The following is a 24,360-nucleotide window of genomic DNA, read 5'->3' as shown; positions in this document are numbered from 1 at the left end:
CCTAAAACCACTAGGAGAGGGGCCGAAATTAGAGACTACATATAACCCATTTCCACCGTGAAAATACAGAGATCTGGTTCCAAAGCTGTTCACTGTTAGGTCTTAAAATCGGGACAAAATGGCTGAGTGCCTTTTTAACATATCAAAGTGGACCTGGCCCCCAGGTTCTCCCAGCATCCCTCAGTCCTCACCTGGTACAGGATATGGCTGGCATACCCCACTCCTACCCTAAGCTTCTCCAGCCCAGATACTGGGCTGGGCTCCTCTCTGCTGCAGCCCTTCCCTATATAGTCCAGCCATTTTCGTTACTTGCCCCTTTACCTTCCTAGCCTCTTGGTCTGGCTCTCCCCTGTCCCATCCCCTCCTCCTCCCACGGCCTGGCTCAATCTGCTCGTGTCCGCTCTGGACTCTCCCAGATGGCTCTGCCTCTGACTAGACACAGCCTTCTACCTACGACGAACCTTCTCCTCCACTGTGTCGAGGAGCAGCGCTGTCCTTTCCTTGTTCTGCTTTGCACAAATTCACAATATGAGATTAGTCTCTGGACTGGAGTCTGAGTCAAACCCTTAGGTACAGCTTCACGGTGAAGGAGCTCACTCAGGAGGCAAGATAACCAGGAACTAGGAGCCAATCTTTTTTAGGTAGTCCCGGCCCCTAGGGGCTAGGGATATTCCGAGGAACCACTCTGTTCCAGGTCCTTGCCCTAAGCCTCTTGACCAGTTCACTTCCCGTCTTCATTATCCCTTCACCAAGAGCCTTTTCTCTGTTCTTTTTTTTTTTTTTTTTTTTTTTTTTTTTAATTTAACTGGCCTTACACTTTTTCAGAGCACTTCCACTTTGAAGATTTCCTTAACGTCCTGGCCAGAGTTACCTGTTCCCTATCAGAGTTCGCTTCCTTCCCTTGTTCTTCCTGGTGGCTGTTCCTCCTGGTGTACAACTATGTCACAGGTGATAGTCCTTGTGGTGGCTTAAATGACAATGGCTCCAACAGGCTTGCTGTTTGCTTCTCAGCTGGTGGAACTGTTGGGGAAGGATTAAGAGGTGTAGCCTTTAGCTTTGGGGGAGGAAGTGTGTTGCTGGGGACGGGCTTTGAGGTTTTAAAAGCCCACGCCAGGCCCAGTTTCTCTCTCTCTCTGCCTCCTGCCTATGGACCGGGATGTAAGCTCCCAGTTTCTCTCTCTCTCTGCCTCCTGCCTATGGACCGGGATGTAAGCTCCCAGTTTCTCTCTCTCTCTGCCTCCTGCCTATGGACCGGGATATAAGCTCTCAGCTACTGCTCCAGCACTGTGCCTGCCTGCCTCCCGCCACCATGCTCCCCCACTATGATGATCATGGACTCATCCTCTGAAATGTAAGCACGCCCACAATTAAACGCTTCATCCTATAAGTTGCCTTGGTCATGGTGTCTCTTTACAGCAATAGAACAGCAACTAACACAGTCCCTGTGTATACTCCCTCCACTGAGCAATCTCGTAAGCACCATAGGTCACTCACAGCCATACATGCAGCCCTCTCCCTTAGTGAGATGCAACCAACCCCTGTCTCCACACCAGAGACTAATACATGTCATTGTCACGGGAGATTCAGAACTGAGGAGGCAGTTACTGAAGGCACCCTTGACAACAGAGGGGATCATGGAAGGAGCCTCCACCGCTGAGGCCAAGCACCGAGCACATTTTAGAATCTGTAAATATCGAATATAAATTCCATACAGAAATGATCTTCCTCTGGTCAGAAAAGGACACGTAGCACCCGGAAAAGCACTAGGCTCAGTGATGTGGGGCTGAAGCTTCTAGACAGGATCCCTCCATATGCATGTGGCTATCACCATTCTCTGCGTGTTAAACACCAGTGCTTTTCTCAAATGTAAAATTAGAAAACATATTAGGAATTTGATCTCTGCCATTTCCAAGTAAGGTGACCTCAGGTAGGCAGGCCATTCTCAAAATATTAGCCACTTACCAAAGGAAAGCAGCAAATTCACATGTTAAAAAAAAAAATATATATATATATATATATATACACACACACACACACACAAACGCTTTCTTCGAAATCTCCTTTTAGCTTCTTTCACAGTCACTGTTAAGTACTGAAGGTTTCCCTTCTCCTGGGGTCAGAAAGAACCACAGACTGTGACTTCTATTGCACAGGCCAATTGATTTTTTCCATATTCAAAATCTGAACTGCCTTAAGGCTCACTTTGATGGACCATTAAACAGTGAGAGATTTTTCAGACGTTTCCCACTGATACTGATCTTGGATTTAAATGGCTCTTTAAGAATAAGATAAGGAGGCCTGTGAGGTAAGATGGCTCATCAGGTAAAGGAACTTCTTGCCAAGCCTGAAAGACCTGAGTTTGACCCCCGAGGTCGCACATGGTGGAAGCAAAGAACAACATGACCGTCATTCACACCCTGTGGCACAAGAACACATACACACAAAATGAATAGTAATATACATAGATTGATTCCAACGACACCTGTGTATAGAAATGCCATAGTACAATGCATTAACTAAAAAGAAGAAAGGGGGGGTGGTGGTGGTGGCACACACTCTTGGATCTCTGTTAGTGTGAAGCCATCTAGGTCTTAAAGAGAAAAGAGAGAAGAAAGAGAAGGGCTCAGCCTGAGCCACACAACACTCTGGAAGCTAAGGCTGAAGGAGGACTGAAGGGACAGGAGTTCAAGACCAGCCTCAACTTTATCGCAATTTTGAGGCCAGCCTGAACTATATGAGATTTTAATCTCTAATAAAACAAAACAAAACAACACAGACACACACACACACAAACACACACACACATGAAGGGATGGGAATGAAGAAAATTGTTTCCTTGGCATGACAACCACTGCTAAAACACACCACTGGGATTTTAGGAGCTGCTTTTCACGGCTGGCACCTCACTGACCTAATAATACTTAAAACTCTGTAAGAACTGAGCCACTCTTAAAAAAATATTCCCTGGACCTAAGGGGTATCACAGTAAACTAAACCTGAGGTAGATTTAGAAGTAGGAAACAGAGCCTTTGCAAGATTAAAAAATAAAATAAAATCTGAGCGAGCTGTCTAGTGGAAGAGTGCCAGAACCTGAGAATTTCTGGTTCGTTCACAAAGGTTATAAACACTACCTTGATATCAGGCTACGGGTTCAATTATATACTAACGATATTGTCTTTCCACCAAATTATTGATGAGCAGCATTAAGGCACGCAGAAGACTCATGTATCAAACCTCAAAACCCTATTTGCATTGATTTTCATCTATAAACAGTACACAGTAAGTATATATTTATTGTCAAGGACAGAAAATGGGGGAAAAGGGCATCACTATACCTATAAGAGATAGCATTTACGAAGACAAGGGGAAACACATACAAAAAGCCTACTCATGTTATTGGTCACTCAGCAGAAATGAGTCAGCTCTGAACTTGCTTTTCTTCCCCTTGAATACTTATTTAATCTGTTTCAACTATGGGAACAGCATATGAATGCTGTCTGTACCTTCTAGGGCATTCAAAGTGCAGAACTCTGCAAGGCTTCCACTCTGGCCCTTACTGGTGGGGTCTGTGCACGCTGACTTACCTGCAGAGTACAAAGTGGCCCAAAAGCATGTTAAGTAGAGATGTGGGGGTCAGATGAAAAGATATTGGTACAAGAATCACTAACAGTGATGCTGTAAACTTACATCTAAGCCAGCTTCTATTTGGGCTTGCTCCTAAAATCTTTTACTTCTTGGTTCTAAAAGATTGAAGGGCCTTTTGTACTGTCCCTGACTGTTTTTGTAGTGCTGTTACTGTTTTTGAAACAAAGTCTTATGTAATAGCTCAGGCTAGCTTCTTTGAATTAGACATGCTGTGTAGCCAAGGATGACCCTAGGGTTCTGATCCTTTAGTGTTTATCTTCTCAGTGCTAAGTTTTCAGGCCAGCACCACCAAACCCAGTTTATATACTGATGAGAATCGAACCCAGGGCTTTGTGAAAGCAAAGCAAGCTCTCTACCAGGATAAAGCAAGCCATATCCCCAGGATCTATAATTTTTTGCTTTAAAAAAAAAAGAAAAGAAAGAAGTTATTTCCTAGATCTGTTTCTTTCAATAACTTAAGGTTTTGTTTCTTAATAACATAATAAAACTGGTTTCCTCCAATATGTTTAATTAAACACAGCTCCAAACTTTTGCTTTGTTTCATAAAGGAGTCCCCATACTCAACACACACACTTTCCTCTACATAGCTAAATCATCTATCTACTCTAATATCAAAAAACATGGTTTTTTTTTCTCGTGCTTTCTTCATGATCAGACTGGATGTCTTTCTTCTTCTTCTTTTTAAAACGCGTGTGTATGTGTGTAGGTAAGAGCTCAACTTACAGAAGTCACTCTCTCCTTCTACCCTGTGGTTTCAAACTCAGGTACTAAGGCTTAGCTGCAAGCACCTTTTAACTACTGAGCCATCTCGGCGGCCCCAGACTGGATCTTTTAAAAGAAAACATGCCTATATGATGAGTTACTATCGAGATCTTCTTGTAGTCCTTCTCTCTAGATAGCTTCAAAATATGTTCTGATAAACTGGATGCCTGAAGGGGGGGAAAAAGAACATCTTACCCATCTAACGCCTCACTCTGTGCCCACAGTGTCATTAAGACACAACTTGTAATGAAAAGAATAAAATAGAAAATAATAGGATATATTATTTTTAAAAATCTTGCTTTTACAGAAGCCACGCATACCCAGTGAACAGGCTCCTCCAGACACAGGAGTGCGGGCTAGGAACAGCATGATCAAAGTTGACACAGCCTTACATCCCATGTGAACTTATACAGTAGCAAAGGTCCCCTCGCTGACTTATATAATCATTTTATAACCAATAAACACGGGGTGTAGCACAAAGGCCTCTTTCTCTTTCATCATGACCCACAGTAAAATGTTAATTCCAAGCCATCTGACATGACAAGGCGTTGGATGTTAAAACAAGAATAGGTAGAGGCCAGGTGCCCCCAGGCCTTCTTCACACCCAGCTCAAGTGCCCTGGATATGGCTAGACAAATCTGCGGAATTCCAATGTGCCTTCCATTTCCAGGTTCTCAGGAGAGGCTGCTGGCTCATCCGGAGGAAGAGAACACGTATCACACAAGCAACTTAGCAGATCACATGTGGTCTGATCATGGGCCTCACACAAGGGCTATAAATTACTCTCAGCCCACCCCCACCCCCCAGTTTTTCTAGACAGGGTTTCTTTGTGTAGCCTTGGTTGTCCTGGATTCGCTGTAGACTACGCTGGCCTCGAACTCACAGAGATCCCCCTTTCTCTGCCTCCTGCTGGGATTATAGGCGTGTGCCACCACGCCTGGCTATAAATTATTATTATTTTTTTTTTTTTTTACCTTCCCGGAGCTTTCTATACCCAACTACTGCAAACTCATTTCAGCACTCAGCAGTCTCCAATAATTTGTTCTCCCTCCCTCCCTCCCCCCCTCCCTCCCTCCCTCCCTCCCTTCTCTTTTCTTTTCAATGTGTATAGGTGCTTTACCTGCACCTCTTATGTTGTATGCCTGGTGCTAGAGGAGGACGGAAGAGGGTATTAGGTTCCCTGCAAGTGGGGTTACAGGTAGTCGTGAGCAGCCATGTGGGTGCTAGGAATGGAACCAGGGTCCTGTGGAAGGGCAGCCAGTGCTCTTAACCTCTGAGCCATTTCTCCAGCCTCTTCAATTTTGGGGGTACAAGGAACTGCTCTTCACATATGGGTTCTCCCTAAGGGTTTATGAACACAATCCTTAGGCTTGAAAGTAAGACCCATACACAATCCAGAAGCTTCAAGAAAAGGATTCCACCAGGGCGGGGGGTGGGGGGGGGGGAGTCCTTACACACTGGTCCTCCAACGTTGCTATGTTCTCACACAGATGCATCTTTTTCCTGCAACTTCGGAGGCACTGCATGGATTTCTACCCTCACTCTGCCTTCACACAGCTCTGCCAAAAAGAGAGCCATGGCTGATCAGCAATTCTTTTAATGTTCCATCCAGAAAAAAACAAAACGATGCAATGCTTACTCTTGTGTCTAGGAATGCTTCAAAGCAAAAGTTTAAAAAAAAAAAAAAGACTAGGTAGAATAGAAAACAAATAACAGAAAATCCCATTACTATTGTTTGCTTTCTCAAATTAAAGCCCTGCTCATAGAATATTGAAAGTCACGGCCTTTGGCCATTCTAAGCACCTGTTAGAGTATGCACAGATAAAGAGATGTGATTATTTGAGCTCTCAGAATGAAGTCAGGCAGTGCTAGGGTCAAATCTCAGCTCAGTCACACGCTGACTGTGTGACCTCACACATACTTTTTATCTCTCTAAGTTTCAGTTTTTTTCATATGAAAGATGAGGGTAATAACTGCATAAGATGCTCTGTAAATGTTCATTTTGTCGGGTGTTTAGAAAATACTGGAAAACTAAATATAAATATAGTCTTACTATCATCTTAAGAAAGCGACATAATATAGTCATCTTACACAAGGCCATGGTAAAGTCTAACTTACCATGTAAAATTATATTTACTATTTGGGCATGTTTAAATATATGGCACATCAATTCAAATATGGTGAATGATTTATCATTTGTCTAATATGGTATCTTTAAAAATTAAAAAGCTAAGCTGGGCGTGGTGGCGCACGCCTTTAATCCCAGCACTTGGGAGGCAGAGGCAGGTGGATCGCTGTGAGTTCGAGGCCAGCCTGGACTACAAAGTGAGTCCAGGACAGTCAAGGCTACACAGAGAAACCCTGTCTCGAAAAACCAAAAATAAAAAATAATAAAAATAAAAAGCTTTTTAGCTGGGCAGTGGTGGCACAAGTCTTTAATCCCAGTACTCCAGAGGCAGAGGCAGGCAGATTTCTGTGAGTCTGAGACCAGCCTAGTCTGCAAAAGTGAGTCCAGGATAGCCAGAGCTGCTACACAGAGAAACCCTGTCTTGAGGGGGGGAAAAAGAAAAACATTAAAGTGCTTCTCTTCCCCGACCACCCCCTCCCCCACGGTAACCTTTCCAACAAGGCTGACCAAACTCAAAGTAGAGGTGATCCTTCTGCCTCTACTTCCTGAGTGCTGGGATTACAGGACCAGAGCCCCACACCTAGTTTATGGGGTGCTGGGATCAAACCTTGAGCTGCGTGCATGCTGACTGGCCCATCTCCTTAGCCTGATAACCTCTCCTGACTAGAGGTTCACTCACCTGCTATTGACACCAGAAGCCCTCCTTGCCCCATTTTCTGTGAGAACAGCTACCACTACCTGTCAAAAATGGATGGCCCATCATACCATAAACTGCGAGGGCAAGAATGTGCGTGCCCTCCAACAGTTTCCTCGGTGTTGTGTGTAGTTCAACAAAAAGACTGTCATTTTGATGTGCAAAGTAGCCATTTGCAACATCCCTCGCAAGTCCAGCAAGTGTATTCCAAACACTTCTTGAACTAGAATTTAGGTTTAGAATCGCTGCCTTCTGTCTTGTTTTTCTTGGGGACAGTCTGACCACACTTTGTCCTTATTCTCTCTCACCCTGTGCCCATGTTGCTGAGGCAAAAGGACCGGTCTTCAGGACGACTCTGTCTGAGAGCATGGTTCTGGCACGGTAGACCACTCTAAGCCTAGAGCAGCCCACTGTCCAAAGACTCTGGGCTGATCTGCTTTTCTTCCACCTTAAGTACACTACGCTAGCAATGACCCTTCTAGGCTGTTTTCAACTTCCACATGTACAGACTCCCAGGCCCCCTGGCCTCACCCAACCCCCCTCCCCCCCCCGCCCCCCCCCACCTCCCCACAACTCACAATCCATCCATTTGATTCTGGATTTGCCAGTGATTCTGTGTCTCTCATTTCTTCTAATGACAAAAAGAGTTCCTCCTTTGTACAGTGAAGTCATGGCCTAGACAAAGTATTGTCATGTAGCTTATCATCCCAGCTACCCGTGTTCCTCATGCTAAAAGAGGGTTTATTTAGCCACGCAATGACTGCTGAGTATCTGCACAGTTCCATCCCCTGTGAGCGTGGAGTGTGAGAACTGTCTTTCAAAGAGTTCGTCTTCTGGGATGAGAAGTAAGACACAGGAAAGAAACAAAGAAACTTTAAAACGATATTATAAACCCACTACCAACACCTCAATCCTGAAGGAGGAATTTTCAACACCCCTGCTTTCTCTACACCTAATCTTTTTTTTTTTTTACCACATTCTTATTTTACATAATTTCTTTTTGTTTGTTTCAAAACAGGTTGGAAACTCGCTACGTAGACCAGACAGGCCTCAAACTGGCATAGATGCTCGTGCCTCAGCCTACTGGGTACTGGGATTACAGGTGGGCATCACGCCTCACTTTTACATCTTTTTTTTTAATTTATTTATTTTATGTGTATGAGTGTTTCAACTGTATATGTGTCTGTGCACTAGGTCTGTGCTGGGTGCCAGAGGAGGTCAAAAGAGGCCATTGGATCCCCTAGAATTGGAGTTACAGACTGTTGTGAGCTGCCATGTAGGTGCTGGGAATTGAACCAAGATCCTTTGGAGGAGCGTGGGGGAGGGGGGGACGGGGGGGGGGGGACTTTTAACCATTGCCCCTTCTCTCTGGCCTGCCAGCTCTTAATCCTAGTTCTCTGTTCTGCATTTGTGGCTAATCCAAGTCCTGGAGAACACTCTGCTCTTGTGTTCTCACTGCGTTTGCAGCTCTCCCAACTAATCTGTGATTTCTGGATCCAAAAATCACTCCAACTTCCTCTCTTGTATCACAAAACATGCGCACCAAATCCCCTTAAGTGGCCGTCCACCCACAAACAGGCTGAGAAGAGTTATGAACTTAGTACTGGGTGGGGTCTTTACGTCATACCCTTTGCAGAGTTTACACACCTAACATCGTTCCAGCCACAAAATAAGAACATGTTCTAAAATATAATTCAGGAAGCTGTACCCAAAAAGGGAGAACAGCAGCACAGACGGAAGTCATAAAATATGGTAGGATGCTGGGCACACTCCCAGCACACGGGAAGGCAGAGGCAGGTGGATCGCTGTGAGTTCGAGGCCAGCCTGGTCTACAAAGTGAGTCCAGGACAGCCAAGGCTACACAGAGAAACCCTGTCTCCAGAGGAAAACAAAAACAAAACAAGATAAAAAAAAAAAAAAAAGAAAGAAAGAAAGAAAGAAAAAACGGTGGGATAGGGAAGAAAGCTACTGCTATCTAAGGAAACTACCAAGAAGAAAGGGAAGCAAACAAGCAGGGTGAGAAAGGGCACAGGGTTTGGCTTCAAGCCGGGCAAACCTATAAGCGAGGCTTGCAGGATGGGCCTTTGTGAAATGTGTACATGAGGTGGGAGCAAGGTAGAAACTGCTAACGTCCTGCCTCCGTCAGACTGCCCAGGATGAGCTGGAAGTGACGGCAGTTTCCTCATCCACCCTACAGCAGGAATATCAGAGAGGCCCAGTAAAAAGATCCCTGAAATCAGAAAACCAGGTTCCCAGGCCCAGCTTTGCCCCAGAGGGGCTAGGGCGGGCATAACGAGTCATCTAACCGCCCTGGTCTCAGCTTTCTCATTTGTAAACTGAAGCACTTGAACCGGCTGACCTCAAAGGTCCCTCAGTACAAAACTAGACCAACTGTATATTATTTCTGCCATTAAAACATTCATCATCGTGGCAGGGAAAGCAGGGGAAGAAGTGGGGGGAGAGGTCCCCCGTAGTCTCTTTCTACAGTTTTTTTTCCTTCCTTGACTTCAATTTTCTGTTTCCTAAACTTACTACAATTGTGTGCCTCCCACATCACAAATTTAACACTTTCCTATAGAATTTCACTAATGAATTAAGTTTAAAGAGGAGTTGATTACAAGAGGTGGTGTGGGGAGGGTGTGATTAAACGCCCTTGCCTCACCTTTGTGGGCGCAAAACATCGATCTCTGTATTCATCCCAAAAGTCTAGTTATGATTTTACATTCCTTCAAGAAGTGTTCATTCCCTGTTGGCCATATAGGGTACAACTTTGAGGTGAAATACATGTCCCTATAAACCATAAAATGTAAATAACCAGGGAGGTTTATTTCCTTCTTTTCAATATTATCCATTGAATACGGGTACTGAAGAGGGTGCCATTGCGGGGGGGGGGGTGATAATATAATGTTGGAAATAGGTTTTTGGTTTTGGGTTTTGCCTTTTTTTTTTTTTTTTTTTTTTTTTTTTGGTAAAGCCTGTACTTGAAAATGCAGCTTGCTGAACCGCACAAAATTCTTGGCGCTGACTTTCACTGAAGACTGACATTTCTTATGCTGCATCCAGAGGCCCCCAGAGCTCCAGGAAAGGCACCAAATCCAGCAAACACGGATGCAATTTCATTCTGCCCCTATTTGAGCCTCTAACGCACCAGAGGCGGACTGGAGCAGTCACACAACTTAAGAGAAACAAGGGTAGAACAGAAAGCCTCGTCAACAGCCACGCAAAGTTTAAAACAGAAAACTTAGTTCTCTTCCTTTCTAGATGCAGGGTATCACCGTGCGCTTCCTGGGCTCAGCAGTCTAAGCAGCTACACTCAAGGCTTCACACCTGAGCATAAGACTCCTCCGCTGGGCAGGGGTGCGTCCGTCCGCAGGTGTAGGAGACGCCTAGGGCGAGGAACCCTGAGCACTCACCGAGCACGGCTAAGCCAAGCTTGGCTTTCCTGCCTCCTTCTCTCCCGCCCCTCTCCCGCGTGCGCGTCCCCGCACCCCGTACCTGCGGCCGTTCGGCAGCTCCAGCCCGGGATCCCCCGCGCCCGCTAGTCTGCTCCGCCGCAGCTACCTCTCGCCCGCCTCCCAGTCGCTGCGCTCGCGCCACTGCGCATGCTCGTCCCGCACCCACGCCCGCACGCTTGGAATCCACTTGCCGGGTTTTAGTTGCTGCACCCAGGGGAGAGGCCCTCAGATCTTTGCGTTCAGGTGAATGGAGGCTTGCAGGTGCTGAAGAAGCTTAGGAGGAGTGGGCCGTCGTTGCAGGGGCGTCATCCCAGCGGCCCACACTTCACCTAGCCTAATTACGACCATCTGCACCGCGGGAATGAGTTTAGCAGGGTGATTCTCACACAAGGGGGGCATCAGGATCACCTGGAGGCTTTGTTCAAACAGCTCTCACAGCAGGGTCCCGAATGCTGCGCGTTTCTACTACGTGTTCTCAAGAAGCTGGGGGCACCAGTGTGCATGCCACTTTTGAAAACCACAGCTTGAAAGACAAGATATTTATTAAAGTAAAAACAGTGTCTCTCATTCTTCTCCCTCTCGGAGAATTCTTCTTTAACAGTCACGCCTATTTAAAATAAATAGACAAAGCCCACACTCAAACAGAGGAGGGATCTTTTCCGACAGCATGTGAGTTAAGCAAATGGAATGCAGCTTCAAGAGTTCTTGTATACTTTTTCTGGTGACATAACCCACAGCTGTGCGGGGTACCGCGCCACCCCCTTTGCTGACCTTTGACCTATGGTCCTATGTGCCCCTTAGCACCTAGTCCAGACCTGATAGAGCAATCAGCCCAGTAGGAATGCAGCCTGAGGAGCCTGAAATTGTTTAAAGTCCAAAAGAATTGAGTGAGTAAATAAATACGGAAATGAGCCAAAGAGGTGGGTGATAAGGATAGCTCTGAGTCTAGAAAATCCAGGAACCCAGAAAGTCCCATAAACTTAACGTTTTTGTCTGCGCTCAGATCTACAAGAGGAATTGTGTACTTGTGAAATATTTACTTAAACAAGTACAACATGACCAGCCGTCTCGTTCTTAGCTCTTATCCAAGAGAAATGAACACATCGCACAAAGGCTTGAACACTCATGCAGCAGCCGCCTTTTCTTTTTTCTTTCCTTCTTTTTTTTTTCTATTGACTGTCAATGGGTGAGTGAAAATCAATGTGCTACATCAAGGCAGTGGAATGGTACTTGGTACCAAAAAAGATTGACCTACTCAAATGCTTCAGTGTAGATCGCCACATCCTCCTGTACAGGGAGAGAATGGAGAAAAGACAGACACACAGAGATGCTAGCCGGTCTCTGAGACTAGATGGTCTGGGCTCCAGGATGGAGAAGCCACAGCACCCCAGAGGCTGAGCGGGTTTACTGTGCGCAGCTGGACAAGGAGTTAGGGTTACTCAGGGAGCTGGACAAGGAGGCCGCTTAGGGAGTGTCAGGAGAGCATCGGAGCAGTCTCAGCAGGAAAGAAGTCCTCAGGCAGCAAACATGGAGGGCAGAAAGCCATGGTGACATTTTCAGCACCCACTATCAACACCTAAGAGTGGTCCAGAGGAAGGCTTTGCCATCTGCCCTCACCTGACCTGGGGAAGGCTTCACCACCTCCATAAGGGCTGAGGCATTGGGGTCCCTGACACGGCCAACCCCATTCACTCAGGACTTTATTTGTTCCCTACAGTAGAGAAATCTCAGAGTTATTATGCTGAGCTGGAGAAACCAGGGAGGAGATATACAGTGTAACACTTCATTTCTGTGAAGCCAAGCCTATAAGGACAAAAACCAAGTCAGTAATTGCCTGGGCCAGAGGTTGAGAAAGAGTGGACAGCAATGAGACAGTGGGAACCTTTCGGGGCCCGTAGGCACATTCTCTTCATTGATAGTGATGATGACCTCATGGATGTACACAAATCTCAAAGCTAAAGTGGATACTTTAAATACATAAGCATCATTTTCTAGCCATCATTGCCCAAAAGAGTTAGAAATAATAATCAAATGCATTTATTTGTATATATGTGGTGAAAATATTGACCAATGTTGTCCATGAAGAAATGCAGAACCCAAACATGACATCACTTGGTTTGGAGGGAAGGCAAAAGAAACTCGCTCCCTCTGAAGGAAGGTAAAATAATCAGTCTTCAGTCATTTGTAAAAGCGACTAGCCCCAAGATGCAACTTGTTGAATCATGATAAAAAAAAAAAACAAGTGTTTTCCAGAAGTTTCTCCCAAACGTGAAATAACGAAGTATATCATTAGAAATGGACATAACAGGAATGAAATTGTGAGCGGGCCTGGTGATGTAGGCCTATGATCCTGGCTACCTGGCTACCTGAAAAGCTGAGGCAGGAAAATGACAAGCAGAAGACCAGCCTGAACAATAGAAGGAGATTTTACAAAAGCCTGGGCTCCATCCCAAGTACAAAGAAGGGAAAAAGGAGAGAGGAATAGTCCTGATGCTCAACTGACTATGTCACCAGCAATGAAAAAATTTTCAAAGGCGTGGAGAAAGGCTGGGCATAGTGGCCTGTGCTTTTAACCCCAGCAATGGGGAAGCAGAGGCAAACAGATCTCTGTGAGTTCAAGGCCAGAGTGAGTTCTAGGACAGTGATAGCTACATAGTGAAACGCTGTCTCTAAATATATGAATGAATCCTCATGGAGATTAAAAAAAAAAAAATAGGCAAGGAGATTCCAGGTCAAAGCCCTTAGCTCAGATCTTATTTGATAATCTTACTCTACTGAGAATTCAAAGAGCAATCATTTAAAAGTAATTAAAGTCATGCCTGTAATCCCAGTTCTTTCCAGCTAAGGAAAGACCAAGTGTTCTAGGCCAGTAACTGCATAGCAAGTTCAAAGCCTGCCTGGGCTACATGATACCCTCTCAAACACATAATGGGGTGGGGGTGGGGGCATGGAAGGGGGAGTCACTGAAGTAATAGTCTCAGTAGCAAGAATTCACAGAAAAGAGATGCATGCTTTATTTAGTAAGTACAAGTATACTGCTTATAGTAGCTATGGACTAGAGAGATGGCTCAATGGTTAAGACTATTTGTTGGTGGTGGGGGTTGGGGGGTGGACCGGAGAGATGACTCAGGGGTTAAGAGTACTGCCTGTTCTTCCAAAGGCCCTGAGTTCAATTCCCAGCAACCACATGGTGGCTCACAACCGTCTATAATGAGATCTGGTGGCTTCTTCTGGTTCACATACAGAATACTTTATAAATAATACATAAATGAATCTTAAAAAAAAAAAAGCTGGGCATGGTGGCGCACGCCTTTGATCCCAGCATTCGGGAGGCAGAGGTAGGCAGATCACTGTGAGTTCGAGGCCAGCCTGGTCTACAAAGTGAGTCCAGGACAGCCAAGGCTACACAGAGAGACCCTGTCTCGAAAAACAAAACAAACAAACAAACAAAACAAAACAAACAAAAAAAAAAGAATATTTGTTGCTTTTGTGGAGGACCTGGGTTTGAGTCCCAGCATGCACATGGTGGTCCACAATCACCTGTAACTCCTGTTCCAGGGCATCTGATGCCCTCTTCTGACCTCCATGGGCACCGAGCAAGCACGTAGTGCACAGACATACATGCAGGTAAAACACTCAGCCATAAAGTAAAAGGAATAAATCTAATTAAAAATGTTTTAAAATAAAGACCTATAGTAAACAGATGCCAAAATTAACCAGGGTTCCCTAGAGGAACAGGATGGATAAAATGAATATATATTATTAAGGGGACTTGGTAGACTTTTGCACACCTGCTGGGTAGTCAGCAGAGGTCATTTACACACTGGAGAGCCTGAGAGCCCTGTAGCTGTTCAGTCTCAAGGCTGGAAGCCTCCCTTCACAGTCCCAATCTGTCACTGGATTTCTGGAGGACCCCTGGAGAGAAGCTGTTCTTTCCTTCACATGGGAAAGCTGATGTCAGTAAAGAAGGGCAGCTCTGTGGCAGCTACAGGGTAGACATCAGCAAGTGGCCAAGTCAGGTGGGAGAGAAGCATGCCTTGGTGCTAGGGTCTCCTTGTATCTGTATGCCACTCACTGCAGCAGGCGGGCCTTCAGGGAGGCTCTCCTATCTAGGTTAATCCTTCCAGGAAATACAGAGTCTTAAGGTTCATTTTATATCCAATCAAACTGCCACCCAAGACCCACCACCTCAGCATATGCTCCAGTTTTTCTAGATCATTCCTGATTCTGAATATCTGATATCACATGGATTAGGTTCAATCGTGTATCCCAGTTGTTGCTTTAAAAAGAAACATTATCAACTAATACTGAAGTGGGGATAGTTTCTACTTCTTCTGGTACTTGTAAACATAAATAACAAGAGCTAAAAGTTATTGGGATCCTATTTGGTATAACTCACCAGTTTAAGCAATTCAAAGTGTTGGGGGGGGTTGTTTGTTTTTTGTTTGTTTGTTTGTTTTTCATAGAATATCCATAACAGCCCTAAGAAACTATCTTCATTGATAGGTGAACTTTTTTATGTGAAACATTCTTTGTTTATTTGTTTGTTTAGGTGCTGGGGAGATGAGTAGGAGTTCGGATGCCCAACAGGGTAGCCAATGTAAGTGGGTATAACAGCCACCAGGAATCCCAGCCTGGAGGAGGTAGGGAGCGAGGGTTCCTGAAGGAAGCTGGCTAGCCAGACTAGCTGAATTGGAAAGCTCTGCGTTTAAGTGAGAGACTCTGCCTCTATATATAAGGTAGAGAGCCATCAAGGAAGACACCCGATGTCAACCTTAAGCTACCACACAAATAGACACACACATGCGCCAAATTTTTCACTTTTTTCATAACACAACTAGATAAAAACTGGAGGCAGCTAAATAACTAAATCTTTCCTATAAAGACCCTCTTTTCTCATTCCACACTTTGCAAAGATTATGAGTTTATTTTACCAGGCTGTGTGGGAGGAAAGGGCTGTCAGGAGGAGAAAACTCAAGTTCACCACCACCACCACCGCTGATGGTCAGTCCATGCGTTTTCTGTACCAACTACAGTACAAGCTCATAAGCACAAAACCCAGGATTCCAACTCGAGATCAATCCCAAAGTTGTACTATTATCACAAAAGTAGTCCATGGAAAACTACGGCTTTACTCTGAGGACGTCCTGGAGCCCCTATGACATTTGCTCTCTAGAAAACAAGGTTTTAAAATGCTTATAACCGTAATCAGTGGCCACCACAGACACCAGTTTCACTTTGGCTTTCAGAAAAACTAGATCCATTAAAAAGCTTAGCAGTTGGGCCAGTGGTGGTACACACCTTTAATCCCAGCACTCCGGAGGCGGAGGCCAGCCTTGTCTACTACAGGACAGTCAGGTCTGCCCATAGAAACCCTGTCTCAAAAAACCTAAAAAACAAGCAAAATGGCTTAGCATGTATTAAATTCACAAAACAATGGATTTTACTGCAAACTTTTCATTCGTCCACAGAATATGCTTTGATCATATTTCAGCTGCCCCGTTAACCTCTCTTGTCTCCTCCTTGTCCAATTTATCTTCCCTAATACTTTTCCTAGTTTCATGTTACTGTGGATTAACTCTTGATTCTTTGTACGTTTCACATCATGCACCCCAGTCCCACCCATCTCCCCGACCCCTCATATCTGCTCTCTGTGCCCTTGCAACCTCCCCCAAAAATAAAAACCACACAAACAAAACATAGAAAACATCTCATCGTGGAAGTTGTAGTGTGTCACAGTGTGTCCCTCAGTGTACCCCTCCGCCCACACGGCTCCACTTGCCCGGGTACCCCTCCGCCCACACGGCTCCACTTGCCCGTGTACCCCTCCGCCCACACGGCTCCACTTGTCCGTGTACCCCTCCGCCCACACGGCTCCACTTGTCCGTGTATCCCTCCGCCCACACGACTCCACTTGCCCGGGTACCCCTCCGTCCACACGGCTCCACTTGCAAATGTTCATTGCAACGAGCCGTTGATCTCGCTAGTGTTCTTTTGACTCTAGACTCCACACATGAACAAAAAAAAACCATGTAATGTTTGTCTTTACCGAGTCTGGCTTATTTGGTTTAATATAATACTCACCAGCACCACGTGCCTTCCTGCAGGTATCACTATTTCATTTATCTTTGTAACTGAATAATAGTTCACTGTGTACAGCCCGTACTGCCTTTATCCATCCATCTGTTGATGGGCACCTCATCTAACCGTGATGCATTCTGCATGAAACCAGGAAGTGCAATACTGAGTATAAACATACTGGGTTTATTTGGCTTTTTTTTTTTTTTTTTTTTTTTTTACAGAACAAAGCAGAGAAAAATAAATATACAAGTGAAAAGGTCAATATTCAGTTTGACATTCAGTTCAACTCCAGATTTATATTGATTTTCTTTTTTAAAAACACCATTTAGAGGAGAAAAAGAATAATCTAAGAAATAAGACAGTGATGAAAACAAATCTCTGTCCCATACATTTGATCTCTTTCCTCTTCCGTTAGGGATGCCATGTGTATAAAAATTAGAGAAACCTTTGGGAATTTGAAATTGTGACTAAAAAAAATAATGGATAGTCTAGCTTTTCATATAGATGGACATGAGTAAGTAGAAATCAAACTGAAATTACCCTAGAGTAAAATCAACATAATGAGCTGAGGGAGGGAAAGCAAAAATCATATACATGAACTGAGACAGATGGAAAATTATCAAAGAAAAGCAGATGTGAAGTATGCCAGCCACTATTTATTATAGTCTCCAGACACCTTTTCACCTTGCACATATAAAGTTACACATGCCAGCACTACAGAACTCTAGGCAGTTGGTCACATATGAACACATGTGCATGATTTGCCCCTCTCGTATACTGCCTTCCTGGAAAGCCAAAACTAATACTTTCCGCATTTACCTGTAACTTAAAAAAAAAAAGTAAAATTTGAGCTTTCTGTCTGACTCATCTTTACTCTGAACCCCTGGGCATGTTTCTGGGATGTGCTTTAAGGCGCTCTCCAGGGTATGTGATGCACACTCAAATCCCAGAGCTTTTCACGCTTTATCAACTTGAGGGCCTACCTGGTAGATAAAAGTATTTTGAAAACAGTAAAAAAAAAAAAAAATCATTCCAATCATTGTTGGTCTATTTTGTACACCCTTATGGTCATATCTGAGCCCTTTGCAATTCCAATGACAATGGAATAGAGAAAGCTCCCCTATGTGTGAGTAAAATTCACTAAAGCCACATATAAATATGGGCATATATGCAAAATTTGCAGAAATGCAAAGACAAATGGCTCTACTGAGTGACTTATAAAACTGAGTAGATTTGGTCTGGGTTGTAATCGGCTTTTTCAATGTCTCTAAGTAAGACAGGTGCACTGGTGCAGGCTGGCTGCAGGGAATCACTTCAGAATGATGGTTTGTAGTTCTATTGGTCATTACTTGAGACTTTACCCAGCAGACAACAGACATGATCTCTCTTGTAACTTTAACCCACGTATGACAATATTCAATACATTACCACCCTTGGCTGGGTGTGGTGGCGCACACCTTTAATCCCAGCACTTGGGAAGCAGACATAGGCGGACCGCTGTGAGTTCGAGGCCAGCCTAGTCTACAAAGGGAGTCCAGGACAGCCAAGGCTAACACAGAGAGACACTGTTTTGAAAAACAAAAACAAACAAACAAAAAACAAAACAAAAAACCCATAACCACCCTACTGAAGAAGGGAAGGGATTAATCAGACTGGAGTTTTGAAAAGCCTGTGATTCTACCAAGTATAACAACTCCAAGTAACGCTGACATCACATCATCAGGTACAGAGGACTAGTGTTATAGCTCGGTATCGGATAGCATAAGCTCTTTAATTTAGGATTTACTAAAATGTACACCCTTTATACTGTGCATTATACAATGAAATCCTGACACAATACAATAAATGAAGAATGCACGAGGCCTCGTCATCACAAAAAATAAAAAGACACAAACTACAGACTCAATTTGGGTGCCAAGTACAGAAACTTTTGAAACTATTTACATTCTTGTCTCATTTAGTTTTCTAAAATGTATACCCTTTATATTGTGTGTTACACAATGAAATCCTGACATAATACAGTAAACGAAGAAAAACAGTAACGCTAACAAAGGGTTGTGATGGGACTTGCACAGCAGGCAGACAATTCCTGCAACATCTAGCCAGAAAGTCACAAATGTCTCAGTGGGGTTGTAGTGCCACCTAGTGGTTATTTTGATAGTACTTCATCACTAATAGGGACAATTGGATACACATGACTTAGGAACGTTTTAGGTTGCTTGATATCTCTTTGTTCACTCTCCCTAGGACACAAAGCTGTGGTGAAGGTTTTGGTGTCTTTAAAAACTCAGTTATGTGGGGCTAGAGAGATGGCTCAGAGGTTAAGAGCACTGACTGCTCTCCTGGAGGTCCTGAGTCCAAATCCCAACAACCACATGGTGGATCCAACCATCTATAATGTGATCTGATGCCCCCTTCTGGCATGCAGATGTACATGCAGGCAGAGTACTGTATACATAATAAGTAAATAAATGTTTTTTAAAACTCTGTTATGTTGTGTAGACATTTTTTTTTAAGTTGTTGTTTTGTTTTAATCCCAGGTGTGCAATATGGGGCTGATTCACATTTATCCACAGCAGCAAACTATTTGCCTCAAGTGGGCTCTGGGAGGGGCTCTTTGTCAGTTGCAGATAGTTTAATTATGAGGACTCTGGAGAGGCCAGAGCCCAGAGACAGAGGAGAGAGGAGGGTGCTTCGGAGGATACTCCAAGACAGAAAGGGAAGCTTTGAGGAGACAGACAGAAAAAGAAGGCTGCTGGCTCTGCTGGACTGCTGGATCTCCTGACAACTGAGATTGGCATTGTTCCAAAGACCCTGATGACCATAACCAGCCAGAACTAAGTCTAGAGAGGTCTATGTTCCCGGTTTTCTCTAACCTCCTTTCTCTCCCACCTAGTGCTGGGAGTGGGAGGGATGGTGGAAGGGAAGTAGAGGTATAAGATAACACCAATAAAATAAATAATAAAAAGAGTACTAACAAGAGGTGTCCCACATTGGATGCCACTTGGAGCGTGCCTTTTTTCCCCCCAAGACAAGGTTTCTCTGTGTAGCCTTGGCTGTCCTGGACTCGCTTTGTAGACCAGACTGACCTCAAACTCAAATTGATCCTCCTGCTTCTGTCTGCCCAGTGCTGGGATTACAGGCGTGCGCCACCATATCCAGCTTGTAGTGTTGTCATTTTTTTTTTTAATTTGGGGTTCCTTAATGCTTCTATTTCCTTTCCAACCCCCACCGCCACCCTAGGTATGAGAGAAAGAAGTTTAGAAGGGAAAGGGACATTTGATATTGAATATATCAGTTGATATTGAATATACATGATTAATTTAAAAAAACTGTACATAAAGACATAATTTCCTAGACATAGTGGCACACCAACTGTAATCCCCACATTCAGGAGACAGAGGTAGTAGAATTGTTGCAAGTTCAAGGCCAGCCTGGATTGAGTTGCAACTAGCCAGCGGTACACACCAAGACCCTGTCTCCAACAAAACAAACAAACAAAATAAGACATATTTTAACATTTTCAACAATACTACTAAGCTTAACAAAAAAAAAAAAAAAGAGCAAGGGGACCCCAGTATGGAGAATGGGTTGGAGAAAAAGGGAGCCTATAGGAAACTGAGCAAAATGGGGTCTCATGTACTCAGGCTAGCCTTGAACACCTCCTGCCTCCACCTCCCAAAGCCTGGGATGACAGACCGGCACTAACACACCCTAGAATAATTTGAAGTAATTTAGTCAAGACGTGATGAACAACTGGGAGCAGAACGTGGTGATGAGATCTGACAGGAAGTAGAATTTTACAATTACAAACCAAAGTAATTACAGATACAGTGATATGATGTCTGGGATTTTATTCGTAGTTATCCAACTTGGGGAAAGGGGCATAACAGGGGTGATCCCAAGTGTAACAGACTGGTGACGGCTGGAGGGGCAGTTCCGTGCACGCTGCTTGCCCAGGTTCCTCGTCAGACGGCCGCCCACCTGGGAGTGGCGGGGCCGGAGAGTTGAACAGATGAAAGAACTGTTGTTGATTGGGTGATAGACACAAGGAAATTCTCTATTTTCATCTAGTTTTGCTCATTTTTGTGTTAACCTGTAATCCCAGTCTTTGGGAGGTGGAGACAGGAGAAGCAGGGGTTCAAGGTGTCTGAGCCCTTGAGACCCCAGCTAGCTAGTCTTCCCTATAGGCTTCCTTCCTTCCTTTCTTTCTCTCTTTTTCTTTTTCTTTCTCTTTCTCTTTCTCTTTCTTTCTTTCTTTCTTTCAAGAAAGTAAAACAAAAACAAAGTGCCTGAGAACATTCAAGGTAGAAAAATCCAGGAGAGAGAGAGAGAGAGAGAGAGAGAGAGAGAGAGAGAGAGAGAGAGAGAGAGAGCGCAGGGGCACCTAGTGAGCTCTAGAGGAGTCAGATGACAGAAAGTTACCTGAGGTCTTCAGAAGGAATAATGTTACCCAAAGAGTGGGAAAAAAGCAAGGAAAATTGCAGTACACTTGTCTTACACAGCTTGCTCAGTCCTGTGATGCCTTGGGGTTAGGGAGGCAGGAGGAAGAGAAAAGAGAGAGAAACCTCAGGGAAGAGCCTAAGGGTATCCAGGTAGGGAGAATAGCAAAGGACCTAGTGCTTAAACAGGCCAACCAGCCAAAGAAAGCATTCCAGGGAGGCAGTGATGGAGACTGTCAAATCACGTCAGGAGAAAGAGTGCCTGTGTCCTTTGGATTTAGCCCTGTGAATGCCACGAGAGGAGCGGAGGTGGACCAGGGAGAAAGCAAGGAGGTCAATGTCCTTAAGTGAGAGCTTTAGTAAGGGTTATTAGGGCTAGAGAGGTGGCTTAGCAGTTAAGAGCACCGACTGCCCTTTCAGAGGACCTGAGTTCAATTCCAAGCAACCACATGGTGGCTTACAACCATCTATAATGTGATCTGATGTGCGCTGTATACATAATAAATAAATACATCTTTTAAAAGGGGGTTATTAACTCCACAGGCCAAACAGCTGGGGTCTGATGGAAGAGGCTTTAGTCTCCACCATACAAAGCCAAGCCAGTGTCCATTCTTTTTTTTTTTAAAGATTTATTTATTATTATGTATACAGTGCTCTGCCTACATGTACATCTGCAGGCCAGAGGAGGGCACAGATCACATTAGAGATGGTTGTGGGCCACCATGTGGTTGCTAGGAATTGAACTCATGACCTCTGGAAGAGCAGTCAGTGCTCTTAACCGCTGAGCCATCTCTCCAGCCCCCCCCAGTGTCCATTCTTAACTGAAACAGATGGCAAATTATCAAAGAAAACCATATGTGTCACATGGCAGAGACTGTATATATATATACATATTCCCCAAATACCTTTTAGTAAAGGTATTTTAGTAAAGATTTCTAAGGGAGGGAGTGATTCTTGCATGCTGAGGAAGCAGGCTTAGTTAATATACGACCTGTGCTGCAGGACATGCATGACAGGAATCCAGGAGACGGGGGACAGGGAAAGGGGACTGGTTAATGTGTGACATTAGTCAGGCTGCCATGGACCCTGGGCAGCAGTGTGGTGGTGAGATGAGGTGAGTGCTGTGAGGAGAGAAGCAGACAGGTCTCAAGGCTCTTGATGACAGCTAGGTGTGGCTGTCAGTCCCTTACAGCAGCTTCGGAAGGAGAGAAAGATCACAGGTGGGTGTGGCCCAGGCTGTGGGACTGCCCCCAGGAGCTTCTGGAAGGTCTGTCCAGATGTCTGTCTAGCATGAAGGAAGGCACGAGTCTTACTGTTTCTTCTATTGCTGGGAAGAGGCACCACAGCCAAGGCCACTTACAGGATTAGCAGTTTATGGGGGGGGGGGCTTGCTTACAGTTTCAGGGGTTCGAATCCAGGGCCATCATGGCAGACACCATGGCAACAGGGAGGCAGGCGTGGTGCTGGAGTGCTTAAATCTTGATCCACAAGCAAGGGCAGGGGAGGGAAGGAGAGAGGGAGGGAGAGAGAGAGAAAGAGAACTGGGAAAGCCCCCCCGTCCCAGTGACACTTCTCTTTCAACAATCCTTCCCAAAAAGTTCCACCAACTGGGGACCAAGCACCGTACCATGAGTTTGAGCCCCGGTGCTACATAAGGTCATCGTCAGCGAGACAGTGAGTTCAAGGCCAGCCTGGGCTGTGGGAGACCCAATCTCAATAAGCAGTAATAACAATAGCAACAAAAGAAAACCTATTGGTGATTCCGGTGAGAAGACAGGGAGGCGAGGGACAACGGGCTGCGTATACTCCATAGCGGCTGAGGACTGAAGAGGAGATGACAAATAGAAACAGCCTTATGGAAAGCTCTTCTGCAAAGTTTGGCAAAGAAATACAGGAGTCGGGGCTGAAGAGATGGCTCAGTGGTTAAAGAGCACTGTCTGTTCTTCCAAAGGACCCGGGTTCAATTCCCAGCACCCATATGGCAGCTCACAACTATCTGTAATTCAAGTTCCAAGGGATCTGACACCCTCACACCAATGTTCACAAAATAAAAATTTTTTAAAAAAGAAAGAAATACAGAAGTCATTGGAGGATATACATGGACCTCGATGTCAGTTGCCCGTTTATTGATACATTGCTAAGCTGCTGACATCTCAATGGGTGCCGGCTTCCTTTCCTTCTGACTTTCACCTTCCTCCAAATTCGAGTGCAGCTTTGACTAGTTTTTGCTGTGGAGTTCGTGTCTTTCTATGTAGTCTAAGCCAATTCAAACTAGCTAGCCTCCTGCCTCCTCTACTAAAGTTTTGGAATTATGGGCCTGTAGTACCATAGCCAGTTTATTGTCACACTGTATAAAAACTATCAGTACCGGGGGCTGGAGAGATGGCTCAGTGGTTAAGAGCACCGCCTGCTCTTCCAAAGGTCCTGAGTTCAATTCCCAGCAACCACATGGTGGCTCACAACCATCTATAATGTAACCCGATGCTCTCTTCTGGCCTGCAAACAGACAACACTGTATACATAATAAACCTAAAAAAAAAAGAAAAACTATTGGTACCTTCTCACAACTTACTGCAATGTGTCCTTATGACACTGGGACATGATGCTGTCCTTTACAGATGTATTGGGCCACATTCACAGACATCCTAGGACGTATGTAGGACTGCCAATCGTGGCCTACCAGTCTCTGGTCTGGTCTAAATGTTCCCTAGATGCCGGCTAAGCCCTTCCATTCAAGCCTTCTGTGTCCTTCAGTTTATACTGTGGCACTTGGTTAGAACATTCCCCTTCTCCAGTCTCTGTTGCTTCAAATCCTGCTGGACCTTCATGTCCCACCTTATATACAGTAGCGCCTCCTTAAGGCCCTTCCTGAGCCATCTCCCCTGCCCCCTGCAGTTCCTATGAGCGCTTCCTTCCGTCAGCTAATGCATGCTGATTCTCTGTCAGTCTCTCTGGCCTTGACAGTTCGCTTTGAATTTAATCTGGGGCTTGCTATATTCCTGTATATTACTTGAAAGTGACTTAACTTCCTCATCTTTCTGTCACAAGAATGCCTAATATACAGTGTCTTCTACACACACCACACACACACACACACACACACACACACACACACACACCACACACTACACACACTTTTGGAGGCTGTAGCAG

The 24,360-nt window shown here is 44.8% G+C and overlaps 1 protein-coding gene across 1 annotated transcript in view; it reads right to left on the bottom strand.

Annotated features, from left to right (window-relative positions):
- Positions 1-10,843, bottom strand: part of PLS1 (plastin 1) — a 92,223-nt gene extending 81,380 nt beyond the window's left edge. Inside the window, exon 1 of the mRNA XM_084752373.1 lies at positions 10,725-10,843. The gene's annotated coding sequence lies outside the window, so the exon portion shown is untranslated. The remainder of the gene's footprint in view (positions 1-10,724) is intronic.
- Between the last annotated feature and the right edge of the window lie 13,517 nt (positions 10,844-24,360).

Source organism: Acomys minous (assembly GCF_964271855.1).
Source record: "Acomys minous genome assembly, chromosome: 13".
Classification (NCBI taxonomy): Eukaryota; Metazoa; Chordata; class Mammalia; order Rodentia; family Muridae; genus Acomys; species Acomys minous.
Note: the sequence above shows the minus strand (reverse complement) of the source record. Positions and strands in the feature narration are given on the sequence as shown.